General features: G+C 42.7%; 1 long non-coding RNA gene across 1 annotated transcript in view; it reads left to right on the forward strand.

Moving 5' to 3' along the window:
• The first annotated feature begins 2598 nt into the window (after positions 1 to 2598).
• LOC114228345 (uncharacterized) overlaps positions 2599 to 22246 on the forward strand; it is a 33833-nt gene continuing 14185 nt past the window's right edge. Inside the window, exon 1 of the long non-coding RNA XR_008557274.1 lies at positions 2599 to 2747. This is a non-coding gene — a long non-coding RNA (uncharacterized LOC114228345). The remainder of the gene's footprint in view (positions 2748 to 22246) is intronic.

A 22246-nucleotide genomic window follows, 5' to 3' on the forward strand; every position in this document is an offset into this window, starting at 1 on the left:
ATGCATAGATATAAAAATTCTTCTATATCTTACATTTCTATGGTATTGTGTCCAAAGACATTTTTTTTTCAGAAAAAAATAAAATAAAAAGAGGATAGGAGGAGGAATCATCCCAATATAAGAAAACAATTTCATATACTAGGACTTGAGACACACAGAGGGCACTAAAGAGACTCACATACTGATCATTCAACTTTAAAAATTTTAATACAATTCAGGATTTAACACTTGCTCATATCATAGAGGAGACAGAAGTCTGATCCATGCAATCATCCATCTATGTTTCTGGCATCTTGTGGGATCCTAGCTTTCTCACTGGATCATCCACATCTAGCCAGCAGTCAAGGAAGAAAGAGCATTAAAGGGGGTACCAGAAGGTTTCAGGCTCTGAACTGGCCTGGTAGTGGTATATATCAGTTCTTCCCACATCCCACTCACCAGAACTCAATCACATGGCCCCACTTAGATGCCAAGGGGCTAGGAATTAGGTGGGCAATTTGATCAGGAAAAGGAGAGCCCGAATTTCCATGCCTTTAACTCTCCAAAATGACCATTCAATTTCAACAATTGTTATGAATCAGTTCTTGGACACTTACTACTCTGCAAAATAAAAAACAGCAATCTCCTCTCACAGTACTTTTTGATTTGGAGAGACTCCTGTTGAGGTTATAGTATAACCGTTATACTAACCTCACAAGGAAGCAAAGTATTTTCTTCTAAGTTGCTGTTATCTATGCAATCATTTGTGGGGCACAGACCCTTCACAAAGTGAGAAGTGTCTTCATGGCAGTCAATCCCCATCCAGCCTGAAAGAGAGAGATATTTCATTTTCTCCTTCTGACCCATATACTACTCACAAATCCACAAATAAAAATATAAACACTTACCTGATAGGAGAGGGGAAATTACCTTTAAATCCTTTTCTTGATTACTAGTAGATTGCTCCACTTAAAAATCAATGACAACAACAAAAGTTCATTTCTATACTAATTTATGAATAAGCTCTACTGCTGTGTATTCATTCAAGGACACCATGTTCAAGGCCCTAGAGTACAATGGTGAACTAGACTATGGAAGACTTGACTTTCACAGAGCTAAAGACCTAGTGTGAATGACAGGTAAATAAATAAATAAATAACCACTGTAACAACTTTGACAATTTCATATGCTTGCTCCTTGACCTTGGTTATCTCACCCACTCATTTCCAACTAAAATGAGTAATCAAGTTCATATCTATTTTTACCATGTATTTCTTTCCTGAACATGGCATTGTCAATTTCAACTGATTGTTGAATGCCTACATAGGTATGTTCATCTTCTATGATATCACAGTAATCCAACACTGATCCAGTCATTTCCCTAGACAAACTGAGTTTTCTCGTGCCATTCCTTTAAACTCAGTTAACCATATTAACTCCCTTCTAAGTCTGTATAGGGTCATGTTAACAGGTAAGTTAATAGCTATTGACTCTTCTTGCTCTAAGACTCCACTGAGCAGTCATTTCTCAAATGTGTTATTCCTTATGAAGACTAAAGAAACTAAACAAAGGTATTTAATCCCAAATTCACTCCCAGTCCTTAGGAAATAATTTGAAAATATTTTTCTTGCTAATCAGAGGATTTGTGGTATCATCTTTGCACATGATGGATAACAAATTAATATTAGTTTACACATGTATTCCATGTTGGGACCACTTTGTCTTTTTTGAGTGATTGTTTAATACACACACACACACACACACACACACACACACACACACACTTGCTCACCCCACATTTTACTCAAGTATTTATTATTATCTTCTGTTCAGGCATCATATCTGAGAATTCTGACCTTATTTCTTAATATTGAAGAACTGAAAAGTAAGAATAAAGGAAAGTCAAATCAAGTGGTTGGTATGTGTTTTTTAGTAATTTTATTATTGCTTTCTTAAAGTTGTCCATGTACAATCTTGAACTTAGCAGGCATAGTAGTTATCAGGCAAAGGAGTTGGCATATCTTCCAGTCTTATTCAGATGCTAGTTTGCAATAATTTTCTGAAATCCACAGGGGATGTTTTGGAGAGAAGCTGTGAGACAGTAATCAGAAAAAGATATTCTAATGTTTAGTTATATGACAGTGTAGGAGAGGCTCCTGGGGGATATGGCAGAAGCCCCATTGGTTGATTCATTTTAACAGGGTTGAATAAAGCAGAGAAAACAACTATCAAAGGAAATCTCACACTGATAATTCTTGAAATGAGCTCAAACATGTGTTTTCTAATTTCTGTGTTCATTTTTTCAAGAATTTACTTTTATTTTACTTTCTCATGCTTTTATTCTCTTTAGTTTTATATTTCATATCTATCAGCTTCTAAGATTTACTTAATTTTTACTATGAGTACTGAAACAAAGGATACAGAGACATTCAAAAAGCACAAGTTTAAAAGAAAACAATTCCTGATGAATTCCTTAATTATCCTTATTTGCTTTCTAGATGTAAATAGATTACATGTATATAGTATGCATTGTTTTTGGAACATAACAAACCAGAATGTTGCCATAGCAACTTCAGCCATCTCCATGAGAAATGAATTCCCAATGGGTATGGAGTCCTTGGCAGTTTACACAGCACTTTCAAGCCATAAGTGCACTCATTATTTATTATAATCATGTAATTAAGTAAGGCTGTTAAATGAACTTTGTTTTCAAATGACAAACTTCAACTTAAAGAGGTTAGAAGACTTGTCCAGGGTCATGTTAACAGGTAAGTGACAGGTTCAAAACTGAAAGTCATGTCTTCTGAAGCTAAGAATCATGCATTTACTAGAGTCAGCCTAATTACTAAAAATAAGAATATGTCTCTAGTTGGACTAAATATTTTTAACTGTGGGAGTTATAAAATGATCTGGCTGAACATTCTCTTATTCTTGGTTTTGTTAAGGTAAAGTTAAGATCTAAAATCTGTAGGTATGGGGCTTCAAGTCCTTCCTTGATAGCTATGATTTGAGCAATTAGCTGTGGTGACTTCATTAATAGATAATCCTTTCAGAGTCAGTGATCTAAACCAGTCACAGCTTGTCAGTTACTCTAGTCCAATCTCTGAATTGGGGCTTTCTCTGAGAAAAGGAAAATACAGCATCTCCTCCAAGATGGAGACATGAAAAAACAAAATTTTACAAGAAGGATGAACATGTGAGAGAAGATAAGTGGTCTACCTATGAATTAAGAATGGTATCATTAGAATCCACATATAAGTGAGATCATGTAATATTTGTCTGGGAGGGGCAGGAGCAGGATGGAGGGAGTCAACAGGGGGGAAAATAGGACATCTGTAATACTTTCAACAATAACAATAAAAAAAAGAGTGGCATCAATGAATGAAGCAATATCTATAAATCAGTGGTTCTCAATTGCAGGTTTGTTTTGCCATTCATGGGGCATTGGGCAATATCTGGAGATAGATTTGGTTGTCACACTGGGGGATGTTACTTGCATCAGGGGGGCTGAGGTCAGGGATGCTGTTAAATATCTCACAATGCACAGCACAGCCCCACAACAAAGAATTATTTTGTCCAAAATGTCAATAGTTAAACTGTTGAGAAATCCTGCTATAAGCAATACAAATAATTTAATTTTTATTCATTTGACTATCTTATAAATGTAGTTCTTGCAATTGGCTTGTTTAGAGTTTACAATTAAAAACATTTTTTAAAGAAATTATTAAACATTCCATGGCCACCATAGAAAAATTTGAAAATACAAAGTGGCATAAGGAGAAAAAAATCAAGTCATCTTAAATCTCACTATCTATATATATAAAAGGCTAATATGCTAAGTGTCCTTCCCATTGTCTGACTGGTCGCTATGATGCACACTGACCATCAGGGGGCAGATGCTCAACACAGGAGCTGCCAAGCTTCAGTGACTTGGCAGTGGCAGTTGTCGGGTGATGCACCCTGAAACCAGAGAGGAGAGAGCGAGATTCCACCTTCAGCTTTGGGTTATGTTGTGGCTGGGGCACTGTCAGCCCTGAATCTGGTTTACTGCACACTTGCGTTCTACACCCTGTATGACAACAACTTTGCAGAGTGCCCTCTCTCACTCCAGGACCCCTCAGGGGATGTCAGAGACCTGGTTTTGGCCCGATCCTCACAGACCAGGCTGAGGGACCCCACCTGCCGGAGCTCAATCCACAGATGCTTTTTGAGCCACGGTGCCACCCCAGGTGTGGCTGGCCTGGGAGGGACCACGGGAGGTTGGCTCCAGAGCATGTCTGGCCCGTCTTGCCCAGTCCCACCCCTCCCACCACCTACTAATTAATTTCCTTTCAATGTGCACGAATTCATGCACTGGGCCATTAGTCTAGTAATAAATACTTTCTAGGGTCTCTTCTTATAGACTCTACATTACACAAATATTCACATATATACTGACACTCTGGGACAAAAATCAATCATATTATATTTTCCTATAATTTACCAATATATTGTCAATAATCCACTATGTCTAATAAATCAAGATTTACCTAATTTTTTAAATATGTTTTTATGGATTTTAGAGAGAGAGAGAAAGGGAAAAGGATAGAGAGATAGACATTGATTGGCTGCCTCCTGCATGCCTCCTACTGGGGATCAAGCCCAAAGCTCAGGCATGTACCCTGATCTAGAATCGAACTGTGACCTCCTGGTTCATAGGTTGACGCTCAACTGTGCCATGCCGACTCATGCTACCTAATTGTTTTTAAAGACTGACTAGTATTCAATGTATGGATATAACCAATTATATTATCTCTTTTTATTAGCTATTTAGATTAACTTCATTATTTCTTGCTGTTATAGGCAATATTGTCATGAATATTCTTATGCATAAATTTTGGTATACTTGTCTGATTGTTTTTAGCATTTCCCAGAAACAATATTTTCAGGTCAAGGGAGATGTACAGTTTTATTTGGTACACTTTGCTAAATTTCACCATATAAAGGTTACATTAACTAACAAATTCATAATTAGTGTCCATTGTAAATACATTTAATGGCATGTTGAAAATCATTTCCTTCAACTTCTATGCTAACATACAAATAGAAAAACTCTCATGATGCATGTATGCATATATGGGTGAATGGTCAGAGTCTATGATCTTCAGCAAGATCATAATCCTCAATTTGTGGAGCTAAATAAGAGGTTTTTAAATTGCTCTAATCCCCAATTTGTGTTATTTCAAGTCAATAAAGTTTTAAAAATGGCTGAATTCAATGTATATGTCCATTTGGGTGCTTTTATAAAAGGAGAGACATGACTGAGATCAGGATTCAGCACAAGCAGAATTCATGGCAGAAATTGAATAGAAAAAAATGTAATACCTCAAACATCCCTCCCAAATATTGGGAATTGTGATGATTTTTCTATTGTTGTGAGAACATTTTTAAAAATTAATAAAAGGGAAGCCTGTCCCTGTTGTGCTGGAAGATTTGGGCACACCCAGACCACTGGCATTTGGGTTACTCATAAAAAAAATATTCAACGGGAGAGAATAAATTTAAGGAAAATGTCAAGGCTTATGCATTACTGTTTGTTTTCCAAAGCCAGAGGGGAAAATGCCACTGTGGGGCAAGAAAAATGTTTTGCTATTCCCCTCTTCCATTTGCTATAAAAAAGAAATTTATTTTAAAAATTTAGTACATTTGCTAAAAATTAACACGGAGGTGGGTTTTCAGCTAATTAACCTACTCTCAAAAAAAGGCAGTAGGGAAATACTTGTTAATGCTTAAGCCATAAGATATACAAAAATGCAGGCAATATTTCATTGTGACACCCAGGAGACCTGTGTGTGACACAATATAGAGTCTATGTGTATCTCACTCTCCACAGGAATTAATTTTGAAGCACCAGAATGCTGTGAATTGGCTGTAAAACAATGTTGAAGAAACTCAACATAGAACAGAAGGCACACTTTCCTTAGGAAGAATGCTGATAAAATTTTAATGAACTAACATGTTGTCATGGGGATTTGTTGCTATTCATTAATTCATTGTGCAGTTCCTCTATAGTTTTGCTGAAGTTGAGTGACAAATTGTCAAGTAGCTGTTCTGGTGGTTTACATTGCCTCATTGATACCATAAATTTAGGGGGTAAATTCTTTTAGAGATTTACCCCATTGCATGTGGGGGTAACATTTTTCAGCACCATGTGCACTCACTTGTATTTCAAATGAAATTCCATCTCTAGGGTAGGCCTTTGACTCTGCAAAACAGTGGAAATAATCACAAAATGATTGACAGCTCTGGTCACAGATGGGGACTACCATAGGAGCCAGGGCTGGGGAAGTCTCTACCATACAAAATAGTCAACTGGCTGCCTATGTGTTAGAGTAAAATTCTCAGTGTAAAAGAATAATTCAATCATAAAATCAAAGAATGCCAGAGCTTGGAGGGATCTCAAAATTAGTCTAATGAACCAGTTGGGTTCATTATTCATATGAGAAAAATGAGGAGGCCCTGAGTGATAAAAACTTGTAGAAGATGTGATAGGCAGAGAAAGGATTAGAAACTAAGTATTTTGATTTACATCTATTTTTTTTTTTTTTTTACCAAAGGGCCTCCTTAGGTTTCTTCTCTTGTTCTTTTCACTTCCAATAGCCTTCATGTTTTCTCCTTGAAATGAGCCTTAATGGCAAAATAATGTGAAACAATTCCCTGGGGTCTAGGGATATAGCCAGAGATGGCTTATCATCAGCTCTCATATTGTTTTTTTAAATGCATACTAATGTTATGTTATAAAGAACTAAGTTTGTAGAATTCCCCAAGTCTTTGAGTAAAATGGATGCTTTATGAAGATTTGGAAAACTTATCTAATACTTTATATTCCCCTTGGCTACATAGCCAGTCTATGATAACCAGGTGAGGATGATAGACAAAAAGCAGTCAGAGCACAGCTTTTTAAAAAAATTTTTTATTGTTGAGAGTATTACAGATGTCCCCTTTTTTTCCCTCATTGATCCCCTCCGCCCTGCTCCCACACCCTCCCCAGGCCTTCACCGCACTATTGTCTGTTTCCATGGGTTATACATATATGCATATAAATTCTTTGGTTAATCTCTGAGATTCATCAGTCTGTTGCATGCTTCCATGTCTCTGGATCTATTTTGTTTCTCAGTTTATTTTGTTCATTAGATTCCACATATGAGTGAGATCAAGTGATACTTGTCTTTCTCTGACTGGCTTATTTCTCTTAGCATAACACTCTCCAGGTCCTCACCGAGTGTGTCCTTACCCTGGTCACCATTAAACAACATTGAAGGGACTCGATTCCTGCCTCTGTGCCCCGGTGGAGGCCAGACGAAGGGACAAGCACACACCATTCTGTGGTGAGGGTGGCACTGGGAAACAGCCAGTTGTGAAAACACCCACCACCTGGCTCCAAACAATCATATTTGCAGAGACAGCCAAAACTGAGGATGGAGAGGTTTTTGTTTTTGTTTTTATCCTATCTTCCCCCCCCCCCCGACCTGTGAATTGTTTGAGGGTATTAGTTTTACATAAATTTGTTGACTTCCCACTTCTGCAGAACACTGAGGAGACTCAAATTCATAATATGCAAATGCACTAAATGCCCAAAGCAAAATGCTAGAGAAGAAAAAATTTTTCAAAATATTTAAGAACTTGGTATTAAACTCCAATAGCTTCATTTTTTATTCTACATATTTGCTACTCAATGTAGCCATTGGACCGTCAACATCACTTGGGATCTGCTAGAAATACAGCATCGCAGGGCCCACCCCAAACTTAACGAAATCAGAATCTGCCTTTTAATAAGATCCCCAGATGATTCATATGCACATTAAAGTTTGAGAAGCTCTGGGCTACATAATACCAGTGGAGCATCCTTACATGTAGAGCTAATAACATACATAACATATAACCCAAAAAGTGACACTTACTAGTATCTTACCTCTCTGTTGTTCCCAGCAGGCAAGAATAATTACTACTCTATTGCATTCTACTTTTTAAAAGAAGTTTCTATTGCTACATTTAAAAGCTTGTTTAACCTGTATTGTGTATATAACAAAAATATTTGCTATTTTTTACTTCCTCACAAGAAATGCAATGCTTGTAAAATACCAATACAACTTTCTTTGCTAATGGCTATATTCAATTAATAGCAGCTGCTAACATTCACTGGGGGCTCTTTACGTGCCAGGCACTGCACAACATAGATTACGTACATTACCCCAATTCATCTTCTCCACAACCCAAAGATGTGGGCAAAAATAGCATCTTCATTTTATAGGAGGAGAATTTAAAGCACAGAGGTTAAGTAATCTGAGAACACAGCAAGTAAAAGTGAAATATAAACCCACAAAAGTGGGATCTGCCATACATCATACTAGTTTTGGGTTAAGCCACTAGAACTGGAAAACAATGCCTAGACCAAAATATAATAAGTATTTCTTCATCCTAATATCAGTCTTCAACCATGACATGTTTTTATTTTTTAGAAACCCTAATGACTAATAATAACATGTCTGCTATACCTTTAACAGGTTTTTTAAAAAGAGTGATTAGTGCCTGGCCAAAATGGCTCAGTAGTTGAGCATCAACCTATGAACCAGGAAGGCACGGTTCGATTCCTCTGTCAGGACACATGCCCAGGTTGCAGGCTTCATCCCTCGTGCGGGGCATTCAGGAGACAGCTGATCAATGATTCTCTCTTATCACTGATGTTTCTATTTTCTTCTCCCTTCTCTCTAAAATCAATTTTAAAATATTTTTTTAAAAACTATATTAAGCAGTTAAGAAGATTTATAATGCTCATCATTAACTTTAAGATTTGAAGGCTTCAAAGACGATAAAAATTATTGATTCCCTTTTTGACTTAGTAATTTTATCTGAAGCAACTCCATTCTAGAATAAAAAGCAGAAATAAATCAGAAATAAGAGTTATTTCTCACAGTCATTTATGTCTTTTCAAATTTAACTAATATGAACTCCAACATTAGAGTATTACATAAGTGAATCATGGTGTATTCATATATTAAAATATAAAGTTATATTTGCAAAGAATTTGCTATGATATGGAAATTTAGTTCATTAAATAAAAAAAGGTTGGGTACTATCTACATAAAATGTGATATATTTTTCTCTGATATATATTCTAAAAGTAATTACCTATGAATGTTGATGTTACGTTTATATTGTTCTTTATTCTTTATGTTTTTGTGTATTGCCCAAAATACATAGGCATTATTCTATAAGTAACTTTATAATTTTTCAAACCAGGAAGATTACGTTCTCTATTCATTAAGTGCCAAGAGTCAGTTTGACTATTTCTTAAAATTTTACAAAATACATTTAAATTTCAAACATTTTGCACTTTACACAGCAGAAACGTTGGCTCATTCAACATTTTCCTGAGTGAACACATGCAAGTAAAAGGCCTCGTTTGGATAGAGCCAGCAAGCACTTATTCGAAGATCCCAGGCTTGCATATTGTTAATTATGGGCTGCCCTTTAGTTTATGTACATAGTAGATATTTGACTTGATACATAAAACACAGAGAGACTATGAAGTAGAGCAGAATAAAGCCTGCGTAGATTTTAGCTGATGTCACTGGAGAGTTCTATTGGGCCCTATTTGCAAGCAGTTAGAGATTTAAAGCCTCATTATCATTTTCTCATTTCAAGACAGAAATTATTGCCATTAAACGTCCTCTTTATTTCTTCTCTTAAACTATTAATGCTCATGAGTGGTTCAAAACAAATTTCCCTTTGAAATTCTCAGTTCTGAGTGCATTGTTTGTCATACACAAGGCCCAATTTCACTCCCCATATTTAGGTCCATTTCCCTGTCAGTGGGGCTCCTAGTAACTTCCCAAATAATTTCCGTGAGCACACACATAGTTCCCAAGTGCATTTTTTCCCCTACAGAGATTACTATAAACATCAGGCAGGTGGGGAAAAATAAAAAGTTAACTAACAATCAAATTAAATTCGGGTGATCTAGCTATTTTCAGCACAGAGCTATGTTCCAGAACCCTATGTTAGCAAAACTTACATGAGCAGTCAAATCCTTGCTTTTTAAATGTAGACACAAAAGAATGTCCAAAGCAATGGATGACATGCCATCATGTGATCCCCAGTAATTAATTTGTTACAAGCCCCACAAATAAAGTAAATGCTGAATAATACACCGACCTCTGTTGTCAGAAGCATCCCCCATCTCGTTCCTGCCTCTCTGGCTCCTGACATTATTTTTTGGTTACTGGTTGACAGTTCAGTGCCTTGAATGTTGCTCTCGCTGTAGGGTTAGCAGGATAATTGACAGACCACAGGGATCCGATCCCTGGATTAGGATGACCGGACTGTCAAAACAACCATGACATACTCTCACATCTGCTGCAGCTGCAAGTCAGGGCTGTGAGGAAAGCATTTACCTTGGCAGGGCCAGATGGGAAGTATTTCGTTTAAAATGCTTCCCACTGTAAAGTATATTTCCGCAAGGAACAGGAACAATGTAATATCATTTTTAAATATAATTCATGAAAAGATATAATGCATTGAAAAATATAATTCACAGAAAAAATTCACCATTGTCAAAATGAATTCAAGAATGTATTATAGCCCTAACTGGTTTGGCTCAGTGGATAGAGCATCGACCTGCAGACTAAAGGGCCCCGGGTTTGATTCCAGTCAAGGGCACATGCTGGGGTTGTGGGCTTCATCTCTCTCTCCCTCTCCCTTCCTTTCTGAAATCAAGAAAAAAAAATGTTTTTTTAAAAAAAGAATGTACTATAAATAAACATCCTAGAGTTTTATTTTATTTACCAAAACATGTCATTTGAATTTCATAAGATGTCTTTAACTTTTATTTGGAGAATGACATGTATTTGGGAGAACTCTATCTATAATGAAAGAATATGTTTATGAGATAATATGTATGTATGTGTATATTATGTATGCACACAATCAAGGAGGAGTGTGTTAACAATCCATTTTTATGCTGCAAGTATAATTTTGTTTAAAAACTATCTCGTAAACTTTAAATAAAATTGATGCATATATGCAATTCATGTTAATGAGCAGCATGCCACAAGTTGTGATGATCAATTAGGGGGCTATAAACAGTTCCATCTTAAGGAACATAGTTAAAAATGGTTCAAAAACTCTAAATTTGCCACTTTAAACATTGTCTCTAGATTTTCAGATTCCTATCATAGATCTTTGAAATGACAGCTCAAGTGACATCTATTTATAATGCAGGCATATTCTCTGTATGAAAACATAGATTGCAAAACCGTTAAAGGGAAATTAAAATGCAAATACAAAAAAGGGTTATTTACTTAGTTCTGTGCCAGCTAACACATGGGATGTGGACACCTAGGATTAGAAAGATCCAATTATTTTTAAAATATGAAACTTAAAGAACTTATTCATGCACCACTTGGGTCTTGGAATATGATCAAAATAGTTTTGGTAGTTAATCAGTATTTTTTCCATTAGAGTCAAATTTTTCAAAACATTAAAAAGAAAGAGCAAGAATCCTGAGTGAATATTACCAGTATTTACTGACAGACACTTCAGTTTAACAAATACTCAAATGTTCAAAAACAAGGATTGGAATAAGATGGCTTTAAATTATCCATTTTTATCTTGAAAATATGACATTTTTTTAAAGTTTCAATAACATTTTCTTCAATAAGAAAAAAAAATCGCAAAATGTGTTAGTCTCAAACAAGTCAGTCTTATTTTTCTAGTACTACGCCTCAAAATATCATTCTGGAACAAACATTAAATATCATCACATTTTAATACATATTTTGCCTTTTTTTTTTTTTAAAGAACTGGAGTCTAGAGTTGGAAGTAATATTTAACTACAGTGGTCTAAAAGATAGAGTACATTTTCAGAAACTTGTAATTGATAAATACCGATCTTTAAAAAAAAAAATACTACAAGCAATCAGAAGCATTGCTTCATATGGTAGAGCAACACATAGACTCTTATACGTCAAAGTGATTTTGTCCAATGTTGGTTAAAAGAAAAGATACTGCCGGCTGCATGGCCAGCGTGGCTCAGTGGTTGAGTATAGACCTATGAACCAGGAGGTCAAGGTTTGATTCTTGGTCAGGCCATATGCCCGGGTTGCTGCTTGATCCTCAGTAGGGGGCATGCAGGATGCAGCCAATCAATGATTCTTCCTAATCATTGATGTTTCTATCTCTCCCTCTCCCGTCCTCTCTGAAATCAATAAAAATATATTTTTTTTAAAAAAAGAAAAGATACCAAATGCAATTTAATCTTAATTATGTCACCATGAATTAGGCAGGGCAGGTATTAACACTGTTTCTTTGAGGCCAGGAAAATGAAAGGTTAAATGACATCTATATGTTGCAGAGCCAGGACTTGAACCCTGTTTGAGTAACATAGTTTGCTCCTTTTCCTAGAACATAATTAAGGTGTGTTCCCCACACATGAAAGTGAAGTTCTTTCATATTGCATTTTTTCTTTATGCAGTTTATGCATCATATCAGGACATTTCCAGTAAATTATGAGAGCCAACAAAAACAGACTCGTAGAAACAATGACTAAAAGTATCACTCATTGGCAGAGCAGAGGGGAATGGAGTAATGGGTGAAAAGTGTGAAGGGGAATATAGTCAATAATATTGTGATAATTTGGCACAATGAGAAATGATTATTAGAATTAGTAGGATGATTGTATTATAAAGTATAACAATGTTGTATCTCTATATTGTATACCTGAAACTAATATAACTAATATTTCATACCAATTATACTTAAATTTAAGAAGGAAAGAAAGAGAGAGAGAGAGAAGAAGGAAGAGAGAAAGGAAGGAAGGAAGGAAGGAAGGAAGGAAGGAAGGAAGGAAGGAAGGAAGGAAGGAAGGAAGAGAAAATAGGCATAACCCAGATTATTTGGTGACAATAGCAGTAAATTTTTAAGAATATCCCAACACACCCTGGCTGGTGTGGCTCAGTTGGTTGAGTGTCATCCTATGAAACAAGAGGTCGCCAGTTCAATTCCCAGTCAGGGCATATGCCAGGGATTGTTTTCCAGTTTTACAGATGAGCAATACAAACTTTAAATTTATTCAAAATGATCCCAAGGTCATCTATAATGATAAAAGTGTAATAGGCTAATTAGACTGGACGTCCTTCCAGCCAACCTTCCAGACGAAGCCAGGGCTGCGAGGGAAGTCCAGGTCCCGGGTGCCAGTGGGAAGCCGGTGCCGGCAGCCGGGGGAAGGAAGGCCTACCCTTACACGAATTTGTGCATCAGGCCTCTAGTATTATTATAATGGGGGGGAGGGGCAGGAAGAGTCTTCTTTCCATTCAATTACCCTGCTTGTCCATGAAATTCGCAACATTATCACATTACCCCCACATCACTATTATCATATTACCATCTATGATGCAGTTCTAAATATTTAGGTGTTGGACCAATAGAAGTCCTAAAACTTGATGAAGAACTCTACCCCCAGGCTAGACTATATTTTAACTGTTGAAGAACAATTAAGCAGTTATTCAGCTTTCAAATTCTTCAGTATCAACCTATGCTTAGAGTTCATATTTGTGGTACTCCTAGAAAGTGTCTTATACACAGTAGGTGTTCAACAACATTTCTTTTCTTTTCTCAAGCACGTGGCTAAGAAATTTTTTTATTACACTATGAAAATTTTCTTAATTAGTAGGATTTTCCAAATTAAAAATTCAGTAACAACCAAAAAGTGTATGAAATGGAAGTCAAGTTATAACAGGTATAAAATTCATAATCACACCTGTTTTTTCTCTGGTTGGCAAATAATTCTGTTAGAAGTAGAGGTTTTGATATTTGTGAATTTGTTTAATGAAATTACTGTCTACTTCACCTGAAATAGCCTTTCTAATAAAAACAAGTAAAAAGAAAATATACAAAATTAATAATTCAAATTAGCACATCATGAATATGTCAATAATAAAGAAAACAAAGATTTCTGAATACATTAGACAACTAATTTTTTTACTAAAAAAAAAAAAAACAGACTTGTTTAGCTACTTATATAGTACTGATCTTGATCTTTACCAAAATATTTTCAGTGGGAAAAAAAGAACAGAGAGAGGAACAACCCTGATGAAAAAAAGGATAGAGCAGTTAGGGTACAAAGATGTCGATAAAAAAAATAAAAAGAGAGAAAATGAAATATAAATTACAGAATGAAATCTAGAAAATGATGCTGAAGAGCAAGACCAACCCCTTGATTGAAGGAAGTTGTTAAATCCCCTAACAAAAACATTCAAAGCGTTTGAATGACTTCTATATGATCCAAATTTTAACAATTAATTTCTTGCTGGCAGGAACTACGCGTCTGGATTTACTCTTCAGTGCCTCCCAGAGAAGAGTGTAAAGAGCAGAGGAGAGCCCTAACCGGTTTGGCTCAGTGGATAGAGCATAGGAACACAGACTGAAGGGTCCCAGCTTCAGTTCCAGTCAAGCCCCAGTGGGGTTGCGCAGGAGGCAGCTAATTGGCATTTCTCTCTCACCAATGTTTCTGACTTTCTATCCCTTTTCCTTCCTCTCTGTAAAAAAATTAATAAAAATATATTTTTAAAAAAATAAGAGAAAACTAGGTTTTTTAAAAAGAGCAGTGGAGAAATACAACTCCAGATGGTGAACAGTACAGAAGGGTGGTGAGAATGGCCCACATCTCTCTAGTTTTTATTATTATTAAATTTATTGGGGTGACATTGGTTAATAGCAACACATAGGTTTCAAGCGTACATTTCTATGATACATGATCTGTATATTGCATTGTGTGCCCACCACCCACTGTCAAGTTGGCTTCCATCACCATATATTTGGCCCCCTTTTCCCTTCGCTACTCCCCCCACCTCCTTCCCTCTGGTAACCACCATACTCTTGTCTATGTCTATGAGTTTCAGTTTTATATCCCACATATGAGTGAAATCATATGATTCTTGGCTTTTTCTGACTCGTTTCAGTCCATCCATGTTGCAAATGACAGTATTTCATCCTTTCTTATGGCTGAGTAGCATTCCATTGTATATATATTCCACATCTTCTTCATCCAATCCTCTATCAAAGAACACTTTGGTTGTCTCCATGTGTTGGCTACCTTGAATAATGCTGCAATAAACATAGGGATACATACATATTTGTGAATAAATGTTTACAAGTTTCTTGGGTAGATACCCAGAAGAGGAATTTCTGGGTCATACGGTAACTCTATTCTTAATATTTTGAGGAACCACCATACTATATTCCATAGTGACTATACCAGTTTACATTCCCACCAAAAATGAATTAAGTTTCTTTTTTCTTCACAACCTCTCCAACACCTGTTATTACTGTCTTATTGATAACTAGCGTTCCCGTTGCAGGAAAAATCCTGCAATAGGGTTTCCTGCTGCACTCTACCCCACCCCGCCTGCTTTTCTCCCTTCTCCCCTGCCCCGCCTTCTCTGCCAGCCCTCCTGCTCTCCTTCCTTCTCCCCCAGCCCCGCCTCCGCTCCTCCCTTCTCCTCCCCCCGGCTTGCTTGCTTCTCCACAGCTTTGCTCCCTTCTGCAGCTCTTGGCTTCTTTCTACGCTGTCTTGATATGCAAATTAGCCGCCATCTTGGTTGGGGTAACTTGCATACTTGTCCTGATTGGTTGGTGGGCGTGGCTTGGCTGGTGGGCGTGGCTTGGGCATAGCCAAGGTGCAGTCAATTTGCATATTTGTCTATTATTAGGTAGGATAGCCATTTTAACAGGTATTTCATTGTAGTTGTGATTTGCATTTCCCTAATAGCTAGTGAAGTTGATAATCTTTTCATTTATACCTGTTGGCCATTTGTTGGTCTTCTTGGAAGAGGCGTCTGTTCAGGTCCTCTGCCCATTTTTAAATTGGATTGCTTGGTGTTGAGTTGTATGAGTTCTTTACATATTTTGGATATTAACCCCTGTTGTTTGCAAATATTATCTCCCATTCGGCTAGTTGCCTTTTTATTTTGTTGTCGGTTTCTTTTGCTGTGCAGAAGCTTTTTAGTTTGATATAGTTCCACTCATTTATTTATTTTTTTTTTACTTCCCTTACCTTTGGGGTCAAATTCACAAAATCTTAACTAAGACTAGAGTCCATAGTTTAGTACCCATGTTTTCTTCTATGTAATTTATTGTTTCAGATCTTATATTTAGGCCTTTGATCCATTTTCTATTAATTTTTGTACATGGGACACACTGTAATCTAGTTTCATTCTTTTTGCATGTGGCTTTCCAATTATCCCAGCACCATTTATTGACGAGGCTTTCTTGTCTCCATTGTGTGTTTTTGGTTCCTTTGTCAAAAATCATTTGCATATATATATATATATATATATATATATATAGTTTTATTTCTGAGCTATCAATTCTGTCCCATTATTCTGTGTGTTTGTTTTTCTGCCAATACCATGCTGTTTTTATTATTGTAGCTTTGTAGTATAATTTGAAGTCAGTTAGTGTGACACCTCCAGCTTCGTTCTCTTTACTCAGGATTGCTTTGTCTATTCAGGGCCTTTCGTGGTTTCATACAAATCAGATGATTCTAGTTCTTCAATCCTATTCCTTCTAGTTCCTTGAGTGAAATAATACCAAAAAGGAAGAGGTTTCTGAAAAGAAGGGCTAGAGAAAGGGTGGGGGAGAGGAATTAAGAATAGAGTTTGAACACCACAAGGACCCATTGATTTCATGCAGACCTAGCCAGAATATGTTCACTGTAAATTTATACTATCCTATATAATAAAAGGGTAATATGCAAATCAACCAAACGGCAGAACAACTGGTTGCTATGACATGCACTGACTACCAGGGGGCAGATGCTCAACGCAGGAACTGCTCCCTGGTGGTCAGTGGGCTCCCACAGGGGGAGCGCTGCCCAGCCACAAGCTGGGCTGATGGCTGGCAAATGCAGTGGTGGTGGCGGGAGCCTCTCCCACCTCCGCTGCAGAGCTAAGGATGTCCAACTCACGGCTTAGGCTCACTCAAGCCATCAGTCGGACACCCCCTAAGGGCTCCCGGACTGCTAAAGGGTGCAGGCTAGGCTGAGGGACCCTGCCCCCCTCCCCCCAGTGCACAAATGTCGTGCACTGGGCCTCTAGTGTGTGTGTGTGTATATATATATGCATGCATATGCATAACACATATATGCCCTTTAGTAATTTTATCATGTATATATATATAACAAACACATATTTGTATTTAAACACACACATATTTCTTTTAAAGAAAATAACTACTCAAAGATTACTATTATCATTTATGAATATTATTCCTTGGTGTAAACCAAATGTTATGTTACCAAAGCAGGTATACATACCAAACATTTAGAATTTCTTACATTGATTTTTGTGTGTATTTTTAAAAGTGTCATAGGCAGATGGAGAAACCAAGATGGCGCCATAGGTTAAACACCTAACCCGCAGCCGGGCACAACAATTTCAAAAATACAACTAGAGGTCAGAACGGTCATCGTCCAGAACCACAGGAAAGCTGGCGGACTGAAATGCCCACAGCTGGGGAGAAGGAGAAGGCCACGGGGACAGTCGGGGGAGCCGCAAAAGCCTGAGGTATGGAGAAACGGACGGAGACACGAGCACGCGCGCCTGCGGGGAGGATGGAGCCGGAGAGGAAGGGGCGGCTGACGGCCTGGCCGGCGTTCACTGGCAGGAAGGAGATAAAGGCTCCGGATTGCGCTGAGCGCCGGCTCCGACTGCACTGAACCCCGTTCCGGGCGAAACCCTGGGAAGCCAGGCGCAGGCTGGGGGAATGAATCTGGGCTGTGGGGCGCAGGCACAGAGGAGCGGCGGAAGGCAGAGCTCCAGAGGCGCGCGCAGGAAGGGGCGCAAAGGACGGACTGTTGCCTGCGCCACTGAACTGCCCTAGCGGGAAGGAGACAAGGGCTCCGGACCGTGCTGAACCCCAGTTCCGACTGCACTGAACCCCAGTTCCGGGCGAAACCCTGGGAAGCCAGGCACATGCTGGGGGAATGAATTTGGCCTGTGGGGCAGAGGCACAGAGGAGCGGCGGCTCCAGAGGCGCACACGGGAGGGCGCGCAGAGGAGGGACTGTTGCCTGCGCCACTGAATGGCCCTGCTGGGAAGGAGACAAAGGCGCCAGACTGCGCTGAGACCCAGTTCCAACTACATTGAAACCCAGTTCCAGGCAGCGGGCGAAACTCCAGGGCGCGTTTCTCTCAGAGGTGTTTGCAAAGAATACAGAGGGACACAGACACAGGAGCCTCATGTCTCCTGCACAGCAACTCTTCCTATATAGACAAAGAGGGTCCTCATGGACAAATGGCCTGGAGGACAATTCCTCCTAGTGACACCAACAACAATCAAGACTTAACTGTAGATACTCACTCAGTTTCGCAACTGCGCCGCCCCCGCAGGCCGCCCGGCCCGGGGCACTGGGGACGCCGCGGCGGCAGCGGCGCCCGGAGCCCGGCGGCCGCCCAGCGCCCATCCCCGCCGCGAGGCCCCCGCGCGCCTGGTTCCGCGGGCCGCGCGCCCCGCACACCGGACGGAGGCCCGGGCGCCCTCTCCGTGCACCTCCCGGTGCCACTAGACCTCAGTAGAGTTGACTGAATTCAAGGGATTAAGAAGAACAAATTGGGGAATTCGAAAAAGATGACGGCGGAGGTGAAGGCTGATGTGTTGCCTCACATGGCAGTTTCGGAAATACAACTGGAACATGGACTAGTGAGGGTGGCGACTGCTGCTCGCGTCTCCCCAGACCGGGCGGCTGCTCCTCTCAGTCAGCACCGCAGCCGGGGCCATGGGCTCGTGGGCGCCGCAGCAGCTGCTGTGGCGGCAGCCGCGGACTCGGCGCAGCGGCTCTCTGTGAAGGAAGAGACCATCTTTCTGCAGGAGGGGCGCATCCGCGCCACCGACCTGGCCGAACTGCGCAGTGAGATCCTCGAGGCCCCGGAGGCCGCCAACACCGATTTGGAGGATTCTTAGGAGTTCTCATCTTACATTCAAGCCCTTTAAGCCATTTTGACAGAGGAGAATCAAGAAGGCGGCTAAGTTAAACAAAGGAACTGCGAACTCCACCGCGCACAGCAATTTCAGAGGCACGAATGGAGGACAGAGCCTCTGCCATCCAGAACTACAGGAGAGATGGCTGAATGGTAGATTTATAGCTAAGAGGGAAGAGGAAACCAGCGAAATCGGAGGGGATGAGGTGTGGAGGCGCGTGGGTCTGGTTGGTGGCGGGGGAAAGGGGCTTTTGTTCCAAACCTAGGGGAGATTAGCTCTCCATCACACTGAAATCCAGCTTCTGGGGACCCGTGGGAGACCCAGATGCCTGCGGGGAGAGGCGGGACTCTTGCGGAGGTGCCAAGCGCCCCTGGGTCTGGGGGAGGCCGCGCTCCCCTGGGTCCGAGTGAGGCCAGGGGTCCATAGATCCAGGTGAGGCCTCGCGCATCTAGGCCCGGGTGAGCCCAAGTGGCCCTGGGTCTGGGAGAGGCCAAACATCCCTGGGTCCAGGTGAGACCATGTGTCCCTGGATCGGGTGAGGCCTCGTGAACCTAGGCCCGGGTGAGCCCAAGTGGCCCTGGGTCTGGGAGAGGCCAAGCGTCCCTGGGTCCGGGTGAGACCATGTGTCCCTGGATCCGGGTGAGGCCTCGTGCACCTAGGCCCGGGTGAGCCCAAGTGGCCCTGGGTCTGGGAGAGGCCAAGCGTCCCTGTGTCCGGGTGAGACCATGTGTCCCTGGATACGGGTGAGGCCTCGTGCACCTAGGCCCGGGTGAGCCCAAGTGGCCCTGGGTCTGGGAGAGGCCAATCGTCCCGGGGTCCGGGTGAGACCATGTGTCCCTGGATCCAGATGAGGCCTCGTGCACCTAGGCCCGGGTGAGCCCAAGTGGCCCTGGGTCTGGGAGAGGCCAAGCGTCCCTGGGTCCGGGTGAGACCATGTGTCCCTGGATCCGGGTGAGGCCTCGAGCACCTAGGCCCGGGTGAGGCCACGTGCCCCTGGGTCTGGAAAAGACCAAGCGCCCCTGGGTCCAGGTGAGACCATGTGTCCCTGGATCCGGGTGAGGCCTCGTGCACCTAGGCCCGGGTGAGCCCAAGTGGCCCTGGGTCTGGGAGAGGCCAAGCGTCCCTGGGTCCGGGTGAGACCATGCGTCCCTGGATCCGGATGAGGCCTCGTGCACCTAGGCCCGGGTGAGCCCAAGTGGCCCTGGGTCTGGGAGAGGCCAAGCGTCCCTGGGTCCGGGTGAGACCATGTGTCCCTGGATCCGGGTGAGGCCTCGTGCACCTAGGCCCGGGTGAGCCCAAGTGGCCCTGGGTCTGGGAGAGGCCAAGCGTCCCTGGGTCCGGGTGAGACCATGCGTCCCTGGATCCGGATGAGGCCTCGTGCACCTAGGCCCGGGAGAGCCCAAGTGGCCCTGGGTCTGGGAGAGGCCAAGTGTCCCTGGGTCCGGGTGAGACCATGCGTCCCTGGATCCGGGTGAGGCCTCGTGCACCTAGGCCCGGGTGAGCCCAAGTGGCCCTGGGTCTGGGAGAGGCCAAGCGTCCCTGTGTCCGGGTGAGACCATGTGTCCCTGGATCCGGGTGAGGCCTCGTGCACCTAGGCCCGGGTGAGCCCAAGTGGCCCTGGGTCTGGGAGAGGCCAAGCGTCCCTGGGTCCGGGTGAGACCATGCGTCCCTGGATCCGGATGAGGCCTCGTGCACCTAGGCCCGGGTGAGCCCAAGTGGCCCTGGGTCTGAGAGAGGCCAAGCGTCCCTGGGTCCGGGTGCGACCATGTGTCCCTGGATCCAGATGAGGCCTCGTGCACCTAGGTCCGGGTGAGCCCAAGTGGCCCTGGGTCTGGGAGAGGCCAAGCGTCCCTGGGTCCAGGTGAGACCATGTGTCCCTGGATCCGGGTGAGGCCTCGTGCACCTAGGCCCGGGTGAGCCCAAGTGGCCCTGGGTCTGGGAGAGGCCAAGCGTCCCTGGGTCCGGGTGCGACCATGTGTCCCTGGATCCAGATGAGGCCTCGTGCACCTAGGTCCGGGTGAGCCCAAGTGGCCCTGGGTCTGGGAGAGGCCAAGCGTCCCTGGGTCCGGGTGCGACCATGTGTCCCTGGATCCAGATGAGGCCTCGTGCACCTAGGTCCGGGTGAGCCCAAGTGGCCCTGGGTCTGGGAGAGGCCAAGCGTCCCTGGGTCCGGGTGAGACCATGTGTTCCTGGATTCAGATGAGGCCTCGTGCACCTAGGCCCTGGTGAGCCCAAGTGGCCCTGGGTCTGGGAGAGGCCAAGCGTCCCTGGGTCCGGGTGCGACCATGTGTCCCTGGATCCGGATGAGGCCTCGTGCACCTAGGCCCGGGTGAGCCCAAGTGGCCCTGGGTCTGGGAGAGGCCAAGCGTCCCTGTGTCCGGGTGAGACCATGTGTCCCTGGATCCGGGTGAGGCCTCGTGCACCTAGGCCCGGGTGAGCCCAAGTGGCCCTGGGTCTGGGAGAGGCCAAGCGTTCCCGGGTCCGGGTGCGACCATGTGTCCCTGGATCCAGATGAGGCCTCGTGCACCTAGGTCCGGGTGAGCCCAAGTGGCCCTGGGTCTGGGAGAGGCCAAGCGTCCCTGGGTCCGGGTGCGACCATGTGTCCCTGGATCCAGATGAGGCCTCGTGCACCTAGGCCCGGGTGAGCCCAAGTGGCCCTGGGTCTGGGAGAGGCCAAGTGTCCCTGGGTCTGTGTGAAGCCAGAGACTGGGTCCGGGTGAGGCCGTGTGCCCCTGGATCCATCCGGGTGAGGCTGGGTCCCAGGCCCGGGTGAGACCACGCGCCCCTTGGGTATGGGTGAGGCCACGTGCCCCTTAGTCCGGGTGACGCCGTGCCCCTGGGTTCGGCCGAGACCAAACCAGAGGGAGTCGGACCTCCGTTACCGCCATTTGTCCACCATCCAGAGCTGGGGGGTCAGTGCTGACATGTACACATAAGGAACTACTGGACATTGATATTGAGTCTCAAAAGAACTGTTGGTCCAGGGGGAAGCTCGCTACAGACTGATTCATTTGCCTGTCAGCATAACTATTATTGCTCGTCTCACATTCAGTGCTTATTAGTATATATCTAGTGACATATGATCTCGCTCATCTAGGGGAAATGATGAACAACATAGACTGAGGAACAAGAACAGAACCAGAAGCAAGGAGGCATCGATCGGACTATCGGGCCTCAGAGGGAGGATAGGGGAGGGTAGGGGGAGGGTGGGGGGGAGGGGGAGAGTTCAACCAAAGGACCTGTATGCATGCATA

This window comes from Eptesicus fuscus, chromosome 10, assembly GCF_027574615.1.
Source record: "Eptesicus fuscus isolate TK198812 chromosome 10, DD_ASM_mEF_20220401, whole genome shotgun sequence".
Taxonomy (NCBI): domain Eukaryota; kingdom Metazoa; phylum Chordata; class Mammalia; order Chiroptera; family Vespertilionidae; genus Eptesicus; species Eptesicus fuscus.